We start from the raw sequence: 19,174 nt of genomic DNA, 5'->3' as shown, positions 1-19,174 counted from the left end.
TCTTTTTAGACAATCATTCTTGAAGGAAAAGGTCAACATTACATAGGTCTGGATCAAACACAGAAACAACTGAACATGAGGAACTTTTACGAAAGAATTCTATTCCATCCTTGAAGCCCGAATTTTAATTCAATGGTGTGGATCCATAGCACTCGGTGAGAGCTTGAGGTGTCAACATGGTATCAAGTCAAGGCCAAAGGATTTTCAATAGACAAGCTTTTAAATTTCCTGTAGTTTGGATTCATGTATTATATTCCTTTTATTTTCTATATTTTTAGCTTTTGTACAGAACTTTGATTTTTTAATAAAGCACTATCAGGCAATCATTTCGTAGTTTTGATAAAAAAAAAAACATTATTATTCACTTTCATACAAGGTTGATACATTGTCTACAGTAAGTGTATAATGTTGTATAATGTTATATATCGTGTGTAAACACTGTGGCAAAAAAAATTGCTGTGTATGCACATGTAAATTAAAAATATGGCTACGTGGATGTAATATTTTATGTTGAATTGTATATTATTGAAATTATCCCAATCTCCTCTAATGATTCGGAAACCACAATAAAATGATTTGTATCCCAATCTTTACCAATTTAGGAAAATAAAAAAACAAAAATGTTTCAAAAACGTGTATTAAAACGTGCTTAGTTTCATCTCTAGGACATTAACAAAGGCCATGGAGAGATATTCACTATGCAAAGAGAGGAAAAAAGAAGATATAGTTGTTTAATACGAGAGGCTGAGTTGGATGCATTGAGGAAGAGCATCAATGGTTTAATGAATAAGGTGAACGCAATCAATATTAAAAATGTCATCCCTGAATTATTATCGAAGAATTTAATTCGAGGGAAAGGCTTGTTCTGTATATCCATCATAAAGTCCCAAATGGCTTTTCCAATATTTACTAACGTGTTTGCAAAAGATTAGTTTCTGTTGTGAATAGAAAAATCCCAGTAATCGGAGATCTTCTATTGAGAAGAATAATACTTAAACTACAAAGACCTATTAATAAGCCTCAGTTATTATCATCCCCTAAGTTTATTGTGCATCTTGTGAATCAGCAAGTCGTCCAAGAGCTTATTGCTCTACAATTACTTACTGTTTTCTTGGAGAACCCCACTGATGATAGTGTTGAGGTTGCAGTTAGTTTTGTTATGGAATGCGGTTCGATTCTTCAAGACTTGTGTTCCTTAGGGTTGCATGCTATTTTTGAGCGGTTCAGAGGGATACTTCATGAAGGAGAAATTGATAAAATGGTGCAGTTCTTAATTGAAAACCTTTTCGCATTGCGAAAAGCAATGTTTCGGGGATATCCATCTATTCATCCTGAACTTGACCTAGTTGAGCAGGAAGATCAATTAACCCATGAAATCTCTCTTTAAGACAAGGTAGATTCTGAAATTACTTAGACATTTTCAAGCCGGATCCCTAGTTTTGTAGAAAACGAAAAGAAGTACGAAGAATTAAAGAAGATGATACTAGGTGAAGAATCTGAAAACGAAGAAGATTCTAATGCAGAATCAGATGAAGAAGAGGACGAAGAGCTAACTAAAATAAAAGACGACACGGAGACAGACTTGATCAATCTACGAAGGACCATCTACCAGACGATTATGTCAAGTTTTGATTTCGAAGAAGTAAGGCATAAGCTATTGAAAATAAAAATAGAACCTAGTCAGGAGATGGAATTATGCATAATGGTATTGGAGTGTTGCATTCAACAGAGGACTTATCTCCATTACTACGGATATTTGGGATAGCGGTTTTGCATGATCAATAAAGTTTACCAGGAGAATTTCGATGAATGCTGTGTGCAACAATACTCCATGACCCATCATCTTGAAACTAATAAAATGCACATTGTGGCTAAATTTTTCGCTCATTTACTCGCCACTGATGCACTGCCTTGGTATGTTTTGGCTTATATAGGGCCGACAGAAGAGGATACTACATCTTCTTCTCGTATATTTATCAAAATCCTATGATAAGTTATGCCATATTTTGTTTTGATGATTTGAAAAAAAAAACTGGAGGGACCAGGTAGTCGACCAGGTCCCCTGAGTGCAGTACAATCAATGCGCCACAGTACCGCAGTACTTTTACCGTGCTAACTCAAGAGAACCGCGAAGACAACTATAACGTCTTTGAAGGTCAAAGCTGTACCGAAGGCCAATTGTAAAAGATGAAAGGTCTCTATCCATGGTCACATGCTCCCTAATATATATACAACATGTTACTAGGTTAAAGGTATCACTTGCAAGATCAAAAGATATATTCTCTCTCAAGTGTAGCTGCCAATGCTATCTTGATGCTTTCAAGAACAAAGCTTCATCAAACTCAAGGACCAGATCCCAACAGCTGAAGATGTCTTAAGTCCTAAAGGTTGTTAAGTCTTTGTTACTTTGTTCTAACTTGTAATCCTACACTACTTTCGAGAAGTGTCATTGTAGGAAGTTTCTCAACCTTGGTTATTTTGTTGTCTTGGCTAGAGTTAGTCAAGGTCGGTAGTTTATTGGCTAGAGTTAGGCAATAAGAGTTGGTTGCTTGGCTAGAGTTAGTCAAGGGCTGTAGCTTATAATAGAGTTATTGTAAGGGGTAAGGGATTAAGAGTTTAATTCCTAGGTTGCTAAGGTTGTAATCTAAAAGTTGCTCTGTTAGTGAAGCTGAAATCCTACTTCGGTGGGTCGTAATTTTTACTCCCTTGAGCAAGGAGTTTTCCACATAAATATTATGTCTCATTTACTTCCTGTTTTGTTTACTTGAGGAAACAGATAGAGAACCTGGTTCTCTATACTGTTTGATGGACTCTTAGTTTTTATCAATTGGTATCAGAGCAAGTTCTTTCTAACATGTTAACACTTAGAAAGGATATTCTCCATGGCTGCTCCACCAAACCTCGAGGAAGGACAATCTCAAACAAGACCACCAAGGTTTAATGGAAAGTACTATGGGTCGTGAAAGACAAAGATGCATGATTATATCAGGCTGAGGACTCAAAGTTGTGGGACATCATCTGTGATGGTACTTTGTTCCCATGAAAATAGATGCTGAGAGCTCAAAGTCAGTTCCAAAAACAAGAAAAGAATACTCTGAAACTGATAAGAAAGCTATTGAGAAGAACTACAAGGCTAAGAAAATCTTGATTTGTGGTATTGGGCCATATGAATACAATCGTGTCTCATCTTGTGGATCTGCTAAAGAGATATGGAAATCTCTTCAACCAGCCCATGAAGGAAGCACTCAGGTAAAGCAGTCCTAAATAGATCTACTTACCACTGAGTATGAGCTGTTCAAAATGAAAGAAGATGAGTCCATTCATGATATGCACACTCGTTTCACCTCCATAATCAATGAGCTCCATTCACTTGGGGAAATCATTCCCACAAACGAGCTGGTCCAGAAAATACTCGTTGTTTTACCAGGCTCTTAGGAAAGCAAAGTTAATGCTATCACTAAAGCCAAGGACCTGCAAACACTGACTATTGATGAGCTTATTGGGAATCTTAAGACTTATGAAATGAAGAAAAAGAAGCATCTTGAAACAAAAGATCCAAAAAGGGAGAAGAACCTAGTTCTCAAAGCTGCTAAAAGGGACACGAGCTGTGATGAATCTGAGATGGCGTACGTCACTCGAAGATTTCATAAGATGATTCGAAGAAATGGTGGGGTCCCAAAGAGAGAAAGTTCTACTAGGAACTTCAAAGGAAATGATTGATGTCATAAATGTGGGAAGCCTGGACACTTCATCAAAGAGTGTCCTCTTCACAAGCAGGGTTATTATAAAAATCCTAATAAGGTGGCTTGGAAGAACGAGGTCCCTGACAAGAAATTCAACAAGAGTGAAGCTGCTGACAACCTGGTAAAGCAGGCTCTAGCTACTTGGGGAGATTCATCCAGTGAATCTTAAAATGAAGATGGTGCAAGTGATACATCCATGCTGGCTATTGATAGCTCTGAATATGAGTCAATCTTCGCACTCATGGCCAAATCTGAGGATGATGGTGACAATAAGAAAGATGAGGTAAACTCTTTTGATGTGAAGAAAAATCTGAAAAGTTACTTTAAAAAAGGTTAATATCTTTAGCAAATGTGTTGATTGATGCCTATCATAGCCTTATTAATGAGAAAAATGCTTTAAGTGAAGAAATTGATGAACTAGAACAAGTAAGAGATGATTTGGTAGTCACGGTGGTTGATCTAAAAGAGCAAGTTGAGGATGTAACTAGAGATAACACTCTGTTACAAAGCCAAATGGAAAAATGGGTTAACACTCCTTCCAAAGGAAAACAAGTGGCCAGTGAGACTCATCTTGAGCTTGAAAGTTGATAGTTCCAAGTGCATTCGTGTTTTGATGATTGTCAAACTGTTTTCAGAACCAAATAGAGACCTAGTCTGTAATCTGCTCTCTGTGCACCTTGCACCGTCAGTAGAGAACAACTGTAAAGCCGAGCCACTTGCTGTACATAAGTACAGCTGTGAGTTGGCCCATGCTTTAGGTCAAAATGAAGAATGGTCTCTTTTCACCCCACATGCTCCCATTATATATACAACATGATGGCAATATATTGAGTAGACTTGAAAACTGAATCTAAATTGCACAAAGCTGCTGACATAAGTTCTAAAGATCTCTCAAGGACAAAGTTACTTTCAAGCTGAAGAATCAAAATCTGATATGCGTTTAGTCTATGTTCTTTAGGTTATTGTAAATCTTTTTCATTTGTGCTTAAACTGAAAACCTACTCTTCTTGTTTAGAATTTTGTTGTAGGTATCTTAAATTCTCAAAGTGTGCTTGTTGGAAGTATGTTTCCTTAAGCTGTTGAGTGGTACACTAGGCTAGAGTTAGTCTAGGTGTATTAGTGCTCCTTGGCTAGAGTTAGTCAAGTGGAGGTGCTTGCAATCGGAGCATTGCAAGTGTGAGAGACTACGGGGGTTAGTTCCTAGGTTACATAAGCGTTATTGTAAGGGTTAAAGATTATGGTAATTAGTCCCTAGCTTACGATAGAGTTGTAACCTAAAGTTACTCGTTAGTGGAGTTGAAATCCTACCGAGGTAGGTTGTAGTTTTTAATACCTTGAGCAAGGAGTTTTTCATGGTAATATCTTGCCTTCTGTACTTACTGCATTACATAATAGAACTGGTACTTAACCAGGTCCCTCATATATTATTTGCTGGACGCATAGCCTGCATCAATTGGTATCAGAGCGGGTTCTTTCTTAAAGGTTAACACCTAGAAAGGCCCCTGTTCATGGCTAGCTCGTCAAACTAAACAAAGGGTGAGTGTATCTTAAAACCACCAAGATTCAGTGCAGAACACTATGACTGGTGGAAGGGTAAAATGGAAGAATTCATCACTGCTAAGGACCCAGAGCTATGGGACATTATCTCAGATGGCCTGCTTACTCCTGCACAAGATAGCTATACCCTACAAAAGGATAAAAAACCTAAAAGGATTCTTCTTCGAAGAATTGGATCAGGCCAATACAACTTAGTTGCCATTTGTAAGACAACAAAGGATATCTGAGAGGCTCTCAAAAGTACACACAATGGATTTGACAAGCTCAGTACAAAGTTTGAACTTCTCAAGATAAAAAATAACGAAACCGTGCAAGATCTAGAAAGGAGAAAGTTGAAAGAAGAAGAGAGTCTGAACCACAAGGCAGCTAAAGTAACTCAAGTGAGGAGGAGTCTGACCCGGATTGTTTAAATCAAGGACGCAAGAAGAAAGCTCAAAGAAATAGTCAGTCTCGAAAAGAAAGCTCAGAACAATCAAGAGAACAACGCTGCTGTTTCAAGTGTGGGAAACCTGGCCACCTTATTAGAACTTGTACCTCTTACAAGCAGAGTGCCTGGAAGGATATCTTCGGCAGATCTAAAGATGAGAATGTCCAAACAAAGTGCGCATGATAAATGACAATAAGGCTTCTGAAAATGAATCAACGTGTGCACTTATGGCCAGATCTGACTCGGACAGTGAAGATGAAGATATTGAGGTAAACTTCTTTGAAGTTCAGAAGAACTTAAAAAATTACTCTCAAATAAAGTTGATGGCCTTGGCAAATGCTCTAATCGATGCTTTTCATAGTCTTGTTAAAGAAAAGAGCTCTCTCTATGAGGAAATCAATGGGCTGGAGCTTGAAAGAGACGATATGGGAGGATCCATTGCAGATCTTGAAAATCAAATTGGTGAAGTAACAAGATAAAACTCTCTGTTAAAGAATCAAAAGAAGCAATGGATGAATACTCCAAAAGAAAAGGAAGAAGCCTATGAGGATCAACCTGAATTGGAAAATGAGCTTTAGAAATTCAAAGTGAAGTTCACCTCTAAGCTAGAAAAGAACAGACAACTACAGGAGGATCTAAAAGGGATTAGTATTTCTCTAGAGAAATCTCTAAATTGGTCCTGCTCAATGAATGAGACTTCTCCTACAGTCATGTTTGAGTGTGGAGGCAAGAATAAAATTGACGTTCAGGACGATAAAACTCCTAACCACCCTGTTAAAAAAATTATTGCTAAGAGTGGAAATCGTCTGAATGCACGGAATGCTTGGAGAAATTGCCGCAAGGATGCCTTCAGAATTAGACATCAGTATCTTCAGAAAAGAAAGAAATCCATCAAATGAAAACTCAAAATAGAGGGACCTGGTCTCTGGGCAAGGAAGAAGGTGATGCTTGCATGGACATTGAAGAATCTGATTCATCTGTTTTATCATGATAAGGGACACACATTAGTTTGGGTTCGTAAGTCTGATAAATAATTCTTCCGAAAGGATTGAGTGAGAGGAGGCAGTCATAAGGGATACTTAGTATGGGTCAAATATTAGATTGAGCCGAACAAAAATAAATCAAGTTCTTTTTCTCACTCAAGACCTACCAAAATGAGAGTGTATCCTTTGGATTGTGGCAAAACTAGCTCTACATTCTCCCATATATAAAAAACTTGTTGTGCTCCCCCAAAGGTTCTTCTACCTGATTGGTAATGACAAGAGTAAAGGTATACACACAGGGAAATACTAGGATTATTGAAGTATTGAAGAATGCCTTTTCCCAGAGTTCATGCTGATTCTCATTCGTTGAAGAGCCTGGTTCCCTAAACTCAGGTTAGTAGTTCTTCAATACTGATATGTCTTTAAATTGCTAAAGGGTTCCATGTCATTAAACTTTTTTCTTATATCAACACTGCTGATCCAAAACACCTCATCTATTTGAACCAACCTAGTTGATTAAGAAAAGTTCTCCCAGCCAATCAAAATTGGTTCGTCGCTTACTTCCCTTAACTAAAAGGCTCCCTCCCCCGCTCTCTCTTAAACTCTCTGACTATTCTCTCTTTAGAACTCTTAGTGAAGAACTCTGGGCTTCCACCTCCTTCTCTCTCGGTTCGATCACGTCTCAAAACGAATTTTTGACCATGCCTGAAATAAAGATTGCTCTCTCACCTTCTAAAAGCTAAATCTCCTAAGACCCAGAACCTCAATACTCTTCCCCAAAATTCCCTATTCGTCAAATCAAGATCCTTCTATCACTCCCTAGAAACCCAAAATTTCGGACTCCTCCAGGACTCACAAGAGTCAGATTCCTAAAAAAATTGTATCCTCTTCTAAAAATCCTCCTTCCAAACCTATTGAGACTGTCGTGGAAGCTCTTCAATACATTGAGGACTTCGAAGAAAATGAAGAATTGAGGACACAGAGGATCAAGTCAGTGCAAAGAAGCATATCTCTACTGATGGAAATAAAATTTCTGAGGGAAACTTAAAGACACATGGAATGGCGGAGAAGGGAGTAGAGAGTGAGATGTGTTGTGATGATGTTGTTCAACTAGTGGAAAAAGGCAACGGTGGAAGTCAGAAAGCAAAATTGTCAAGAGGAAAGTTTACAGAGGAATTTGGTCCCTCTACTCAAAAGAAGTCAAGGAGACTGGAGGGGAAAAAAAGAACAATGCTGCTGAGAAAAAGGCTCATTGACAAGGAAATTGATCTACCGGAGAATATCGTGGTTTCCTAAGTCGAGAGAGAGAAAGAGAAAAATCCTACTCAAGAGAAAAAAAACTCCAAGAAAAGAAGAAATGAAAAGGAAAAAGCATCTGAGAAGAAGGATGCACATTCCAAAGAAAAGGGGAGATCCTCATATTCTAGAAAAGGAAAAGTCAGTTCAAAAAGTTTACCTGATTACTCTGCAAAAAGATGAAGGCTCAGAAAATTAGAACTGCAGAGGAAAGAGAATCTGAGGAAGCAAAAAGTGCTACTTGGGAGAGTGTTTGATGAAAGATCACAGAGTACAATGGAATGAATGAATTAGTAGAGATCCTCGAGTTCCAACAGTGGAGTCATTTTTTTCTTGTTGCTCTAAGACCAAAAGTGTTTGGCAGAGAAGTAAAGGAATTTTATGCAAACCTCTGCTATTCTGATGACTACACCACCTTGATATCTTATGTAAATGGATCGGAGATTAAATCGGATGAAGTAAGGCTATGCAATATCTTCGATGTACCTACCGACGGAATAAAGTTCGTGGAGGGAAAAGCCACTCAAGCCTTCAAGGACTTGATTGTCAAGCTCGAAGGCACAGCCACTGGAGAATGGCTCTTCAAAGAACAACTCAAGCCTGAATATCAGCTTTTGTTCGAGCTTGTTAACAAAGTGTTGCTGCCAAGAACTGAGGGGAGAAGTAAAGCTTTTATCATCGAATTGTATCTCCTTGAAGCTCTAGCAAATTATCAATCCATTAGCCTGTCGTCTCTAATGATCGAGCACATGATTAAGGTCATACATACCAACAAGGGTGGACATGGTCTTCCTTATGGTTTTTTCTTACCAAAGATCTTTGAACACTTTGGAGTGACAACTGGCAAGGCCACAAAAGGAACACAGAAGCAGATGGTCACAATAATAATATTGGAGCAGTGTGAGTGTATACCCAATAGAAGTGGGGTTGGACCTACTTCGACTATTTCAAGTTTAATTGATGCTCAAGAAAAAGCAACTGCTGAAATTGATAGGCTACGCAAATTTTCTTTTGAAGACTCAGTTGCTTAAGGAACCCGATCCCTGCGCTAAACAAGAAGCTACAAATACAAGGCTGAAGGCTGAAAATGAACAATTAAAACAATAGATTGATGAGATCAAAGATCAGCTAGTCAGCGATTAGCGGGTAGCCAACTTACGTTTGGACAATCTTATCAAGGTCTTTTCCTGTGTCTCTTAGCCCTATTAATTCCATGATCTTCATATCTCCATGTTACATCCTCTTCTCGCTGTCACACTATCTTTCAAGTTTCCCTCTCTGATCTTCTTCACTAACACCGGCTCTCTTTAGTGTTTTAAATTATCATACGTTATATCTAGAAAACTACTATGTATGTTGCTTTAAGCTGTCATTGATAATGGCTCGCTCTAGCTTTTTCTCTGTGAAGGCAATTGTTTTATCTTTTGCTTGTTATGTCTTGATGTGCCTGGGCTTCTTCTATGCCAGGGCGGTACTGAAATTGAAAGGATATGCTATACTTTTTGATAATGCCAAAAAGGGGAAGATATGCGTTATACTAAAATTGAAAGGATCTCCAGTTCGTAGAGGAATGTGTTGTACTATGTTGCAAACATGTTGTAGGTGCCTTGACAATGATGGTCTGCTTTGCAGGGGGAACATGTGGGAAGCTGGTTCTCAGGGGGAATATCAGTCTATGAGTTTGTCATCATCAAAAAGGGCGAAATCGATAGTTTCAAGTGCCTTCGTGTTTTGATGATTGTCAAACTATTTTCGAACCGCATAGAGACCTCAGTCCATGTCTGTGCTCTCTCGTGCACCTTGCACGTCGAGAGAACAACGTAGTAAAAGCCGAGCCACTACACACAAGTACAATGTAGTTGTCCTATGCTTTAGGTCAAAATGAATAGTGATCTCTTTTCATCCCACATGCTCCCACTATATATACAACATGATGGCAACATATTGAGTAGACTTGAAAATTGAATCTAAATTGTGCAAAGCTGTCGACACAAGTTCTCAAGATCTCTTAAGAACATAGTTACTTTAAAGCTGAAGAACCAAAACCTGATATGAGTTTAGTCTATGTTCTTTAGGTTGTTGTAAATCTTTGTTCATTTGTGCCTAAACTGAAAACCTACTCTTCTTGCTTAGAAGCTGTTTGTAGGTATGTTAAATTCTCAAAATGTGCTTGTTAGAAGTGTGTTTCCTTAAGCTTTTGAGTGGTACACTAGGCTAGAGTTATCTAGGTGTATTAAGGGTCCTTGGCTAGAGTTAGTCAAGTGGAGGTGCTTGCAATTAGTCAAGTGGAGGTGCTTGCAATCGGAGCATTGCAAGTGTAAGGGACTACGGGGGTTAGTTCCTAGGTTACATAAGTGTTATTGTAAGGGTGAGGGATTATGGGAGTTAGTCTCTAGCTTATGATAGAGTTGTAACTTAAATTTGCTCGTTAGTAGAGTTGAAATCCTACAAGGGTAGGTCGTGACTTTTAATCCCTTGAGTAAAGAGTTTTCTATGTTAATATCTTGCCTTCTATACTTACTGCGTTACATAAGGGAACTGGTACTTAACCAGGTCCATCATATATTATTTGGTGGACGCACAATCTGCATCTGAAGTGAACTCAAGAAAATCAAATGAGTCTCACTACTGAGCTAGAAAAGAATAAGCAAATTCAAGAGGATCTAAAAAGGGTTAAAATTGATATTGACAAGTCACTTCACTGGACCTGGTCCTCTGATGTGGTTGCTGCTATGTACAAGAGTAATGGTGGAAGGCAAGAAATTGGTTTTCAAAAGGCCAAAGCCTCCTGCCATCCCCATGGAAAATATGTCACTGTGACTGACAATTGGCTGTGCACTCACTGTGGTTAAACTGGCCATTACAAAGAAATATGTAGAGCCAAACTTCAGCCCTTGCATAAAAACAAGAATTTTGTTGAAAAGAAGTCTAATTCCTGGGACCCGATCCCCAGAAGAAGAAGAATGTGTTACCTGCATGGGCAAAAAGAATCTTAATTCACCTATTCTATCATTATAAGGGACCCAAACTAGTTTGGGTTCCTAAATATAACAAGTGACTCTGTTTGCAGGCTATGCCCGAGGATTTGTGTTCTAGGAGAAGAAGAAGAAGTCAAAAATGGTTCATGGATAGTGGCTGCTCAAAGCATATGACTAGAAGAATAGATGATTTCCTCTCACTTAAGGCCTTCCAAGGTGGGAGTGTGTCTTTTAGAAATGGTAAGAAAGGATATATTCTTGGCATTGGCAAAATTGGAAAGATACTCTCCCATGTAATTGAAAATGTGTACTTTGTAAATGGCTTGAAGTACAATTTGTTAAGTGTGTCCCAAATCTGTGATAAGGGAAATGAAGTGAAGTTCATGTCCTGCTCTTGCACTGTCACCAATCTCAAAACTGGTGAAGTAGTGCTTGTAGCAAAGAGAGTCAAGAACATCTATGTTGCAGATTTTGACTCATTAAATGGTGCTGATTTGACATGCCTCAGTGCTGTAGATGATAATGCTGGGTTATGGCACAGATGACTAGGATATCCAAGCTTCTCTCTGTTGAATAAAATTGTTTCAAAGGACCTGGTTTGTTGGCTTCCAAATGTCAAATTCAAAGATCACAAGGCGTGTGATGCATGCATAAAAGGGAAGCAAGTGAGATCCTCCTTCAAACCAAATAAAGAAGTGAGCACCTCAAGACCATTAGATCTTCTTCACATGGATCTATGTGGACTAATAAGGGTTCAAAGCAGAGGAGGAAAGAAGTATATCTTTGTGATTGTTGATGACTACTCTAGATTCACTTCGTGATTGTTGATGACTACTCTAGATTCACTTGGACTCTATTTCTAAGAACCAAAGATGAAACATTCCCTGTGTTTCTGGCATTTGTGAAACAGATTCAGGTGAAGCTGGGAAAACAGGTTGTGAGTATTAGATCTGATCATGGTAGTGAGTTTGACAAAGCTAAATTTGAAGAGTTTTGTGCTAAAAATGGTATAATTCGTAATTTTTCTACTCTTAGAACACCTCAGCAAAATGGTGTTGTGTAGAGGAAAAACAAGACACTGGAAGATATGGCTAGGACAATGTTGATAGCAAGTGGTGTGTCCAAAAGCTTTTGGGCTAAGGCTGTCAACACTGCTTTCCATGTGATTAATAAGTGCATGATCAGGTCCTTGCTTGAGAAGATCCCCTATGAATTGCTAAATGGGAGAAAGCCCAAGCTGACCTACTTAAGAGCATTTGGATGCAAATGCTTTATTCTCAATAATAGTAAGGAAGCTTTGGGAAAATTTGATGCAAAAAGTGATAAAGGAATATTTCTTGGTTACTCTTCTCATAGGAAGGCATACAAGGTTTACAACAAAAGAACTCGGTGTGGAAAAAAGTGTGCATGTGATCTTTGATGAATTAAATGAATTGGGAGACAAGGGAACACACGATGATGAAGATGGAGAGTTTTTAAAGGTTCCTGATGAAGCCATTAAAATCTCAAATGGAATGACTAAATTAATGAGTCAAGTCAAGCAGAGCAATGAAGAAGATGCAGTAGAATCTCTAGAAAACACAGAGGAACCATGTTCCTCTATTACCCCACTTGAAGCTGAACAACGGGTAGAAGCTGCTGTTTCAGGCACTCCTGGTGATAAACAAAGAAGCAGAAGTCAGACCTCTATACAGTCAATGACGAATCAATCATCGAGGAACCTGGTCCCTCAAATCCTAAAGTCCAAGTATCCAACTGGAAGTATAAAGGGTCTCATCCACTCCACAATGTGATAACTCCCTTAGACTCTGGTATTCAAACTAGATCTAGGGCAAGGAACATGTTTTCCTTCTCAGCCTTCCCATCTCAAATTGAACCCAAGAATATCAAGGAGGCTTTAAAAGATGCTGATTGGATAGCTGCTATGCAAGAAGAGCTCCATCAATTTGAGAGAAACAAAGTGTGGCACTAGGTCCCTAGGACGTCAGATAGAACAGTGATTGGGACTAGGTGGGTGTTTTGCAATGAGCTTGATGAATTTGGAAACTACAAGGAACAGGGCAAGCCTGGTGGTTCAAGGATACAATCAAGAAGAATGTATTGACTATGATGAAACCTTTGCACCTGTTACAAGAATGGAAGAAATCAGGATTCTTATTGTCTTTGCAACTCATATGGAATTCAAATTGTTCCAAATGGATGTCAAAAGTGCTTTTCTTAATGGGTATTTGAAGGAATAAGTCTTTGTCAAGCAACCTCCTAGCGTTGAAAGTCATGAACATCCTGAGTATGTGTTCAAACTTGACAAGGCTCTATATGGTTTAAAGCAAGCTCCTCAGGCATGGTATGAGAGATTGTCAAGATTTCTTCTTGAAAATGGCTTTACAAGGGGAAAAATTGACAACACCTTATTTCTGAAGAAAAGAGGAAGAAATCTATTGATTGTGCAAGTTTATGTTGATGACATCATTTTTGGTGCCACAAATGATTCCTTTTGTGAAGTGTTTTCCAAGCTCATGGGAAATGAATTTGAGATGAGCATGATGGGTGAGCTGAATTTCTTCTTGGGGCTGCAAGTAAAACAAACCTCAAAAGGCACCATGATAATTCAACAAAAGTATATCAAGGAACTACTTAAAAGATTTGATATGGAGAATGCTAAACCCATTGATACACCTATAGCCATTGCTACTCTATTTGATAGGGATGAACTTGGTTCTCTTGTGAATAAAACTATGTATAGGGGTATCATTAGGTCATTGTTGTACTTAACTACTAGCAGACCTAACATTTTCTTTAGTGTTGGGTTGTGTGCAAGGTTCCAATCTAGTCTAAAGGAAAATATTGAGGTATCTCAAGGGGACTTAGGGCCTGGTCCTCTTCTATCCTTCAGGAGATAACTTTGACTTGATTGGATATACTGATGCTAATTGTGTTGGTTACCTGGTAGATAGAAAGAGCACCTCTGGAATGGCGAATTTTCTGGGGTCATGCTTGATCTTATGGGGTAAAAAAATAAAATAAAATTTGTGGCTCTTTCTACTGTTGAAGGTGAGTATGTGGTGGCTGCCTCATGTCGTGCTCAATTGCTATGTATCCAACAACAACTTAAGGATTTTGGTGTGCTTACTAAATGTGTTCCCTTGTTGTGTGATAATACAAGTGCATTTAATATGGCAAAAAATCCAGTGCAACACAAAAAGACCAAACACATTGATGTAAGGCACCATTTCCTAAGGGATAATGTTTAAAAGGGGTTGTTTCGTATGAAGTTCTACAAGATAGAGGACTAGGCAGCAGACATCTTCACCAAAGCACTGAGCAGAAAGCATTTTGAAAGAAATCGTTTGGAGTTGGGCTTGATCAAGCTCAACGAGTGGCTTTCTCTTTATTGGCTATATTAAGAGAAAGGTACAATGCTAAAAGTGTGTTTTGGTGGCATCTAACTCATCTCTATACAGTTACATGTATACACGCATGGCATTTTCAGGACAACTTAAGCATTGGAGACATTGCATCTCTCAGAGCTTTTGCCTATTTTTTAAAAAGGCTATCAAGGAAACATGTTCCTATGACTCAGGTTAGTAGTCTCTTCAGTACTTATATGCTTTTTAAATTGTCTAAAAGTGCCATGTCATGAAAAATTCTTCCACCTCATTTTCAAATTAAGCCCAAAACGTTACACCTTTTCTGAATCAACCCAACGCATAAAAGGTCCATTTATAACACCCAATCGGAACAGGCTCCTTGTTTTCCTATTTTAAACGAAAGTGTCGTTTCTCTCACTCCTCACTTAAAGCATTTCATCTTCTCTCCCTCTCTTGTATAACATCTATCATTCATCTTCCAATCTTTTCTTGAAAAATCACCATGTTTCTAAGCGAATCTTCCTCTCCCAATGTCCTAGAAACGAACCCCACATCTTCACCTTCCAAAAACTAACCTTCATCAGACCCAAAAACACAAGACTCACCACCAAAATCCCCAATCTCCACCGACTTAAATCCGCCTGCACAACTATCATAACCAACCTTTTCAGGTCTCTCTAAAACTCAAAAAAATCAAACCTCGAAGAAATACGTGCCTTTTTCCTCAAACCCTGAAGAAATACGTGCCTTTTTCCTCAAACCCTGGCCCAACTGAAAAACCCGACTCAGAGGAAAGTGGTCAAACTCTGTCAGTGTTTAAATTCTTCCAAAACACTGAAGAGCTTGACAAAAAAGATGATGGTATTGAGGTTTCTAGCCAAACCTTAGGCACTGCAGTTATGGGTACCGAGGAATCAAGCAGGGTTGAAGAACCGTCTAGTCCTGTGGTTATGCATAAGTCTGCAAGCATGAGTGATGCAGAGAAATAAGAAACGACCACTGATAAGGGAGATCCTGAGAAATGCCCTCATAAATCAGGTAACTCTGACCCTTTGGTTAGTGATAGGAGAGTAGAGAACTCCTCTGTCGATTTTGATGGAAATTTTTCTGAAAAAATATTGGTATGTCTAATATTTTGGAAAGCGAAGTAGAGATTGTTGCTGGTTTTGTTGATGCTATGCATGCCAAAGGTCTAAGTGTAGAGAGTCAGGGGGAAATGACTCAAGGGGAAGTGAGTCAGGGTGAAATGTTCAGTGTCCAGGAAACAGGGGATGTGAATGAGGGACCTGGTTCCTTAGTTGACACTGGGAAACTGTTTTCTACCATTGTTGTACTTGTGTGTAATCCTTCTCTTGAGAAGGAACCTGGTTCCCCCAATCCTTCTCAAGAGGTTGACTCAGATGGTGACATTATTTTAGGAACTGTTTTCAAAAGGTCATCTAGTCATGTGAGATGACGTGGTGAAAGTGCTAGAAAGCATTTTTCTACTAGGCTGCCTACTATTAGGCAAAAGAGCAAGGTTCAACGTGAGATTGCTCTGAAGGCCAGCAAGGAAAAGAGTGCAGGAAAGAAAAGACGAAGGATGGTGAAGCATGGTTTGAGAGATGAGGAGGATGTAGTAACTGTGTCTAAAAATTCTAAGAAAAATAGGAAGGACAAAGGAAAGAAACCCATAGAGGTTGAGCCAGAAGTTGGTGTCCATGAAAATATTGAAGGGGAGAAGAATGTGTCTGCCTCCTCTAAGAAAAGAAAAAGTGGTACAAGTGAGGAACTTGGTTCCTCAACAAAAATACAAAAGCTTAAAAGACTTGGAATTGGAAAGGCAGAAAAATCTGAAGGATCAAAAGGTGCTGTTGGGTAGAGTTTTTGATTTTGAAATTGCAGAGAAGGATGGAATGAAAGAGCTATTGGAGATAGTTGAGTTTCAAAATGGGAACATCTATTTGTTTCTCTCGCCCCTCATGTTTTTAAAAAAGAAGTCACCGAGTTCTACACAAACCTTATGTACACTGATAACTCTACCCTAGCTTTATCAGTAAATGGGGTAGAATTTGAGTTTGATGAAGCTAAGTTGGGAGAAATTCTGGGTGTCCCCACTGATGGAGTTAAATCAATTGAAGGGAAATCATCACAAGCTTTCAAAGATATGATTGTCAAAAGGAGAGTGTCTGCACCTGGTGAGAGGTTGTATAAGAAGCAGCTCAAGGCTGAGTATCAACTCCTATTTTAGCTTTGTCAGCAAGGCTCTGCTTCCAAGGGCTGAAAGAAGATGCATTGCTTCTGTGGCAGACCTGGTCCTTCTCGAAGCTCTAGTAAATTTTTAGTCTATCAGTCTATCCTGTCTTATGATTGAGCACATGATCAAGGTGGTTAATGCCAGGGAAGGGAAGCATAGTTTTCTATATGAGTTCTTCTTGACCTGGATCTTTGAGTACTTTAGAGTCAAGACTGGAAAAGCTACCTGAAGCAGATGTTCCCCATGGGGACTCTAGAAGAGTGTGAATGTGTGCTAAAGAAGGGTGGTGTTGGCAGCAGTTCAGCCATCTCTAGTCTGATTGAGGCACAGGAACAAGCCAATGCGGAGATTGAAAGGCTTCACGTTGAGATTGCTATCTTAAAGACACAGCTAGCTGCAAAGGCACAGGAACCTGGTTCCAGTACCGAGCTGGCAAATGCTAACGCTGAATTGAGAGCTGAAAAATGCAGAGTTGAGGAACAAGCTCGATGTGCTCCGTGACCAAATGGTCCAGGATCGGAGGGCATCCAATGAAAGAATAGAAACGATTATCAAGGCCTTCTCTCACTAGATCCTTTCCAGCTTATCCCCTATCTCCCTGTCCCCTTTAGCCCAGTCCTCCCTTTAAAAATCCTTTTTGCTTACCCCTACTCCCTTGATGACATTAGTACTTTTGATATTTTAATTATCATAACTTGTGCTGTTTTGACTGCTAATTATCGGATATGTTTAATGGTCACTTTTTTTAATGAGCAATTACTCTGTTTTGTGCAATGTTTACTCTGTTCCTATGCTCTGTTGTTCTTACTTTTGTTCATGTTGTGTTTCCCAGTGGCCATGAGGTAATGTCACTGAACTTCGTTATGCTTGTATCACTCTTATTGCTCTTTTCAATGATGCCAAAAGGGGAAAGTGTCTCTAAGGGAGGAAATAATTGATATGATGCTGAGTTTAAATTTGATTGCGTCTTAACATGTTGTGTAAGCCTAATTCATAGGGGGAACAAGTGGGGAATCTGGTTCTCAGGGGGAACTTCAGATATGGGTTTGTCATCATCAAAAAGGGGGAAATTGATAAGTTATGCCATATTGTGTTTTGATGATTTGACAAACACTAGAGGGACCAGGTACTCGATCAGATCCCCTGAGTGCGATACGATCCAACGCAATAGTTGTAAAGTCAGGTACTTTTAATCGTGCCGACCAGATAACATGATGGTTTGAAGGTCAAACCTGTAGCTAAAGGCCAATTGTAAAAGATGAAAGGTCCCTATCCATGGTCACATGCTACTCACATGCTCCCCAATATATATACAACATGTTACTAGGTTAAAGGTATCACTTGCAAAATTAGAAAATATATTCTCTCTCAAGTGTAGCTGCCACTGCTCTCTTGATGCTTTCAATAACAAAGATTCATCAAACTCAAGGACTAGCTCCCAACAACTGAAGATGTCTTAAGTCCTAATGTTTGTTAAGTCTTTGTTACTTTGTTCTTACTTGTAATCCTACACTACTTTCGAGAAGTGTCATTGTAGGAAGTTTCTGAACTTTGGTTATTTTGTTGTCTTGGCTAGAGTTAGTCAAGGTTAGTAGTTTATTGGGTAGAGTTATTCAATAGGTGTTGGTTGCTTGGCTAGAGTTAGTCAAGGGTTGTAGCTTACAATAGAGTTATTGTAAGGGGTGAGGGATTAGGAGTTTAATTCATAGGTTGCTAAGGTTGTAATATGAAAGTTGCTCAGTTAGTGAAGTTGAAATCCTACTCCGGTGGCTCGTGGTTTTTAATCCCTTGAGCAAGGAGTTTTTCACGTAAATATTGTGCCTAATTTACTTCCTGTTCTGTTTGCTTGAGGAAACATATAGAGATCAAGGTTCTCTATACTGTTTGGTGGACTCGTAGTTTCTATCATCCTATTCTAGGAGTTGGCAGAGCACCTTGGCATCCATTTGTTGAATGAGCGTCTTAATGACCTCTCTATGCAACAGTCTTTGAGTGGATACTGCTAAAGGATAATCCAAAAAATACGAGGTTTGCAATCAATTTCTTCACTTCCATTGGTCTAGGTGGGATAACTGAAAATTTGCGAGAGCATTTAAAGAGCATGTCAAGGCTTATCATGAAAGAACAAAAGCCTGTCTCAGAGATCAGGTGAGTTTGATAGTTCTAGTTCTGATTCAGAATCTGACAGTAGTGGCAGTGAAAGAGATGATCGTCCAAGGAAGAGGAGGAGAACTTAGGGCTTATGAATTACCTACTCTTTTAAGTTTGATGTTGTAGTTAAATGTTTTCCATGTATCATTTTATTTTTGTTTACTCATATTCTGGTTTGATCAAAAACTAGTTATTTCGGTGTTGTTATCAGAGAAGACTGTACAATGTAGGTCCCTAATGTTACATTATGCTATAAATTCTGGACAAAATAGCTATTGTGATACATGTGTGAATATGATCCTTAAACTTGCCAGCAACAGTTACCCTAGTTGAATTTACTTAGAGTGAAATAAATTGGTTTTGTTTTTTGTCTTGAAATCTATTGTGCAATAGTATCAATTTACAACAATTCCATTGGTTCCGAATTAAACATAA

The 19,174-nt window shown here is 38.8% G+C and overlaps 1 pseudogene; it reads left to right on the top strand.

Annotated features, from left to right (window-relative positions):
- Positions 1-18,825, top strand: part of LOC132061392 (uncharacterized) — a 29,812-nt pseudogene extending 10,987 nt beyond the window's left edge.
- Positions 18,826-19,174: the final 349 nt, after the last annotated feature.

This window comes from Lycium ferocissimum, chromosome 6, assembly GCF_029784015.1.
Source record: "Lycium ferocissimum isolate CSIRO_LF1 chromosome 6, AGI_CSIRO_Lferr_CH_V1, whole genome shotgun sequence".
NCBI classification, from domain to species: domain Eukaryota; kingdom Viridiplantae; phylum Streptophyta; class Magnoliopsida; order Solanales; family Solanaceae; genus Lycium; species Lycium ferocissimum.
Note: the sequence above shows the minus strand (reverse complement) of the source record. Positions and strands in the feature narration are given on the sequence as shown.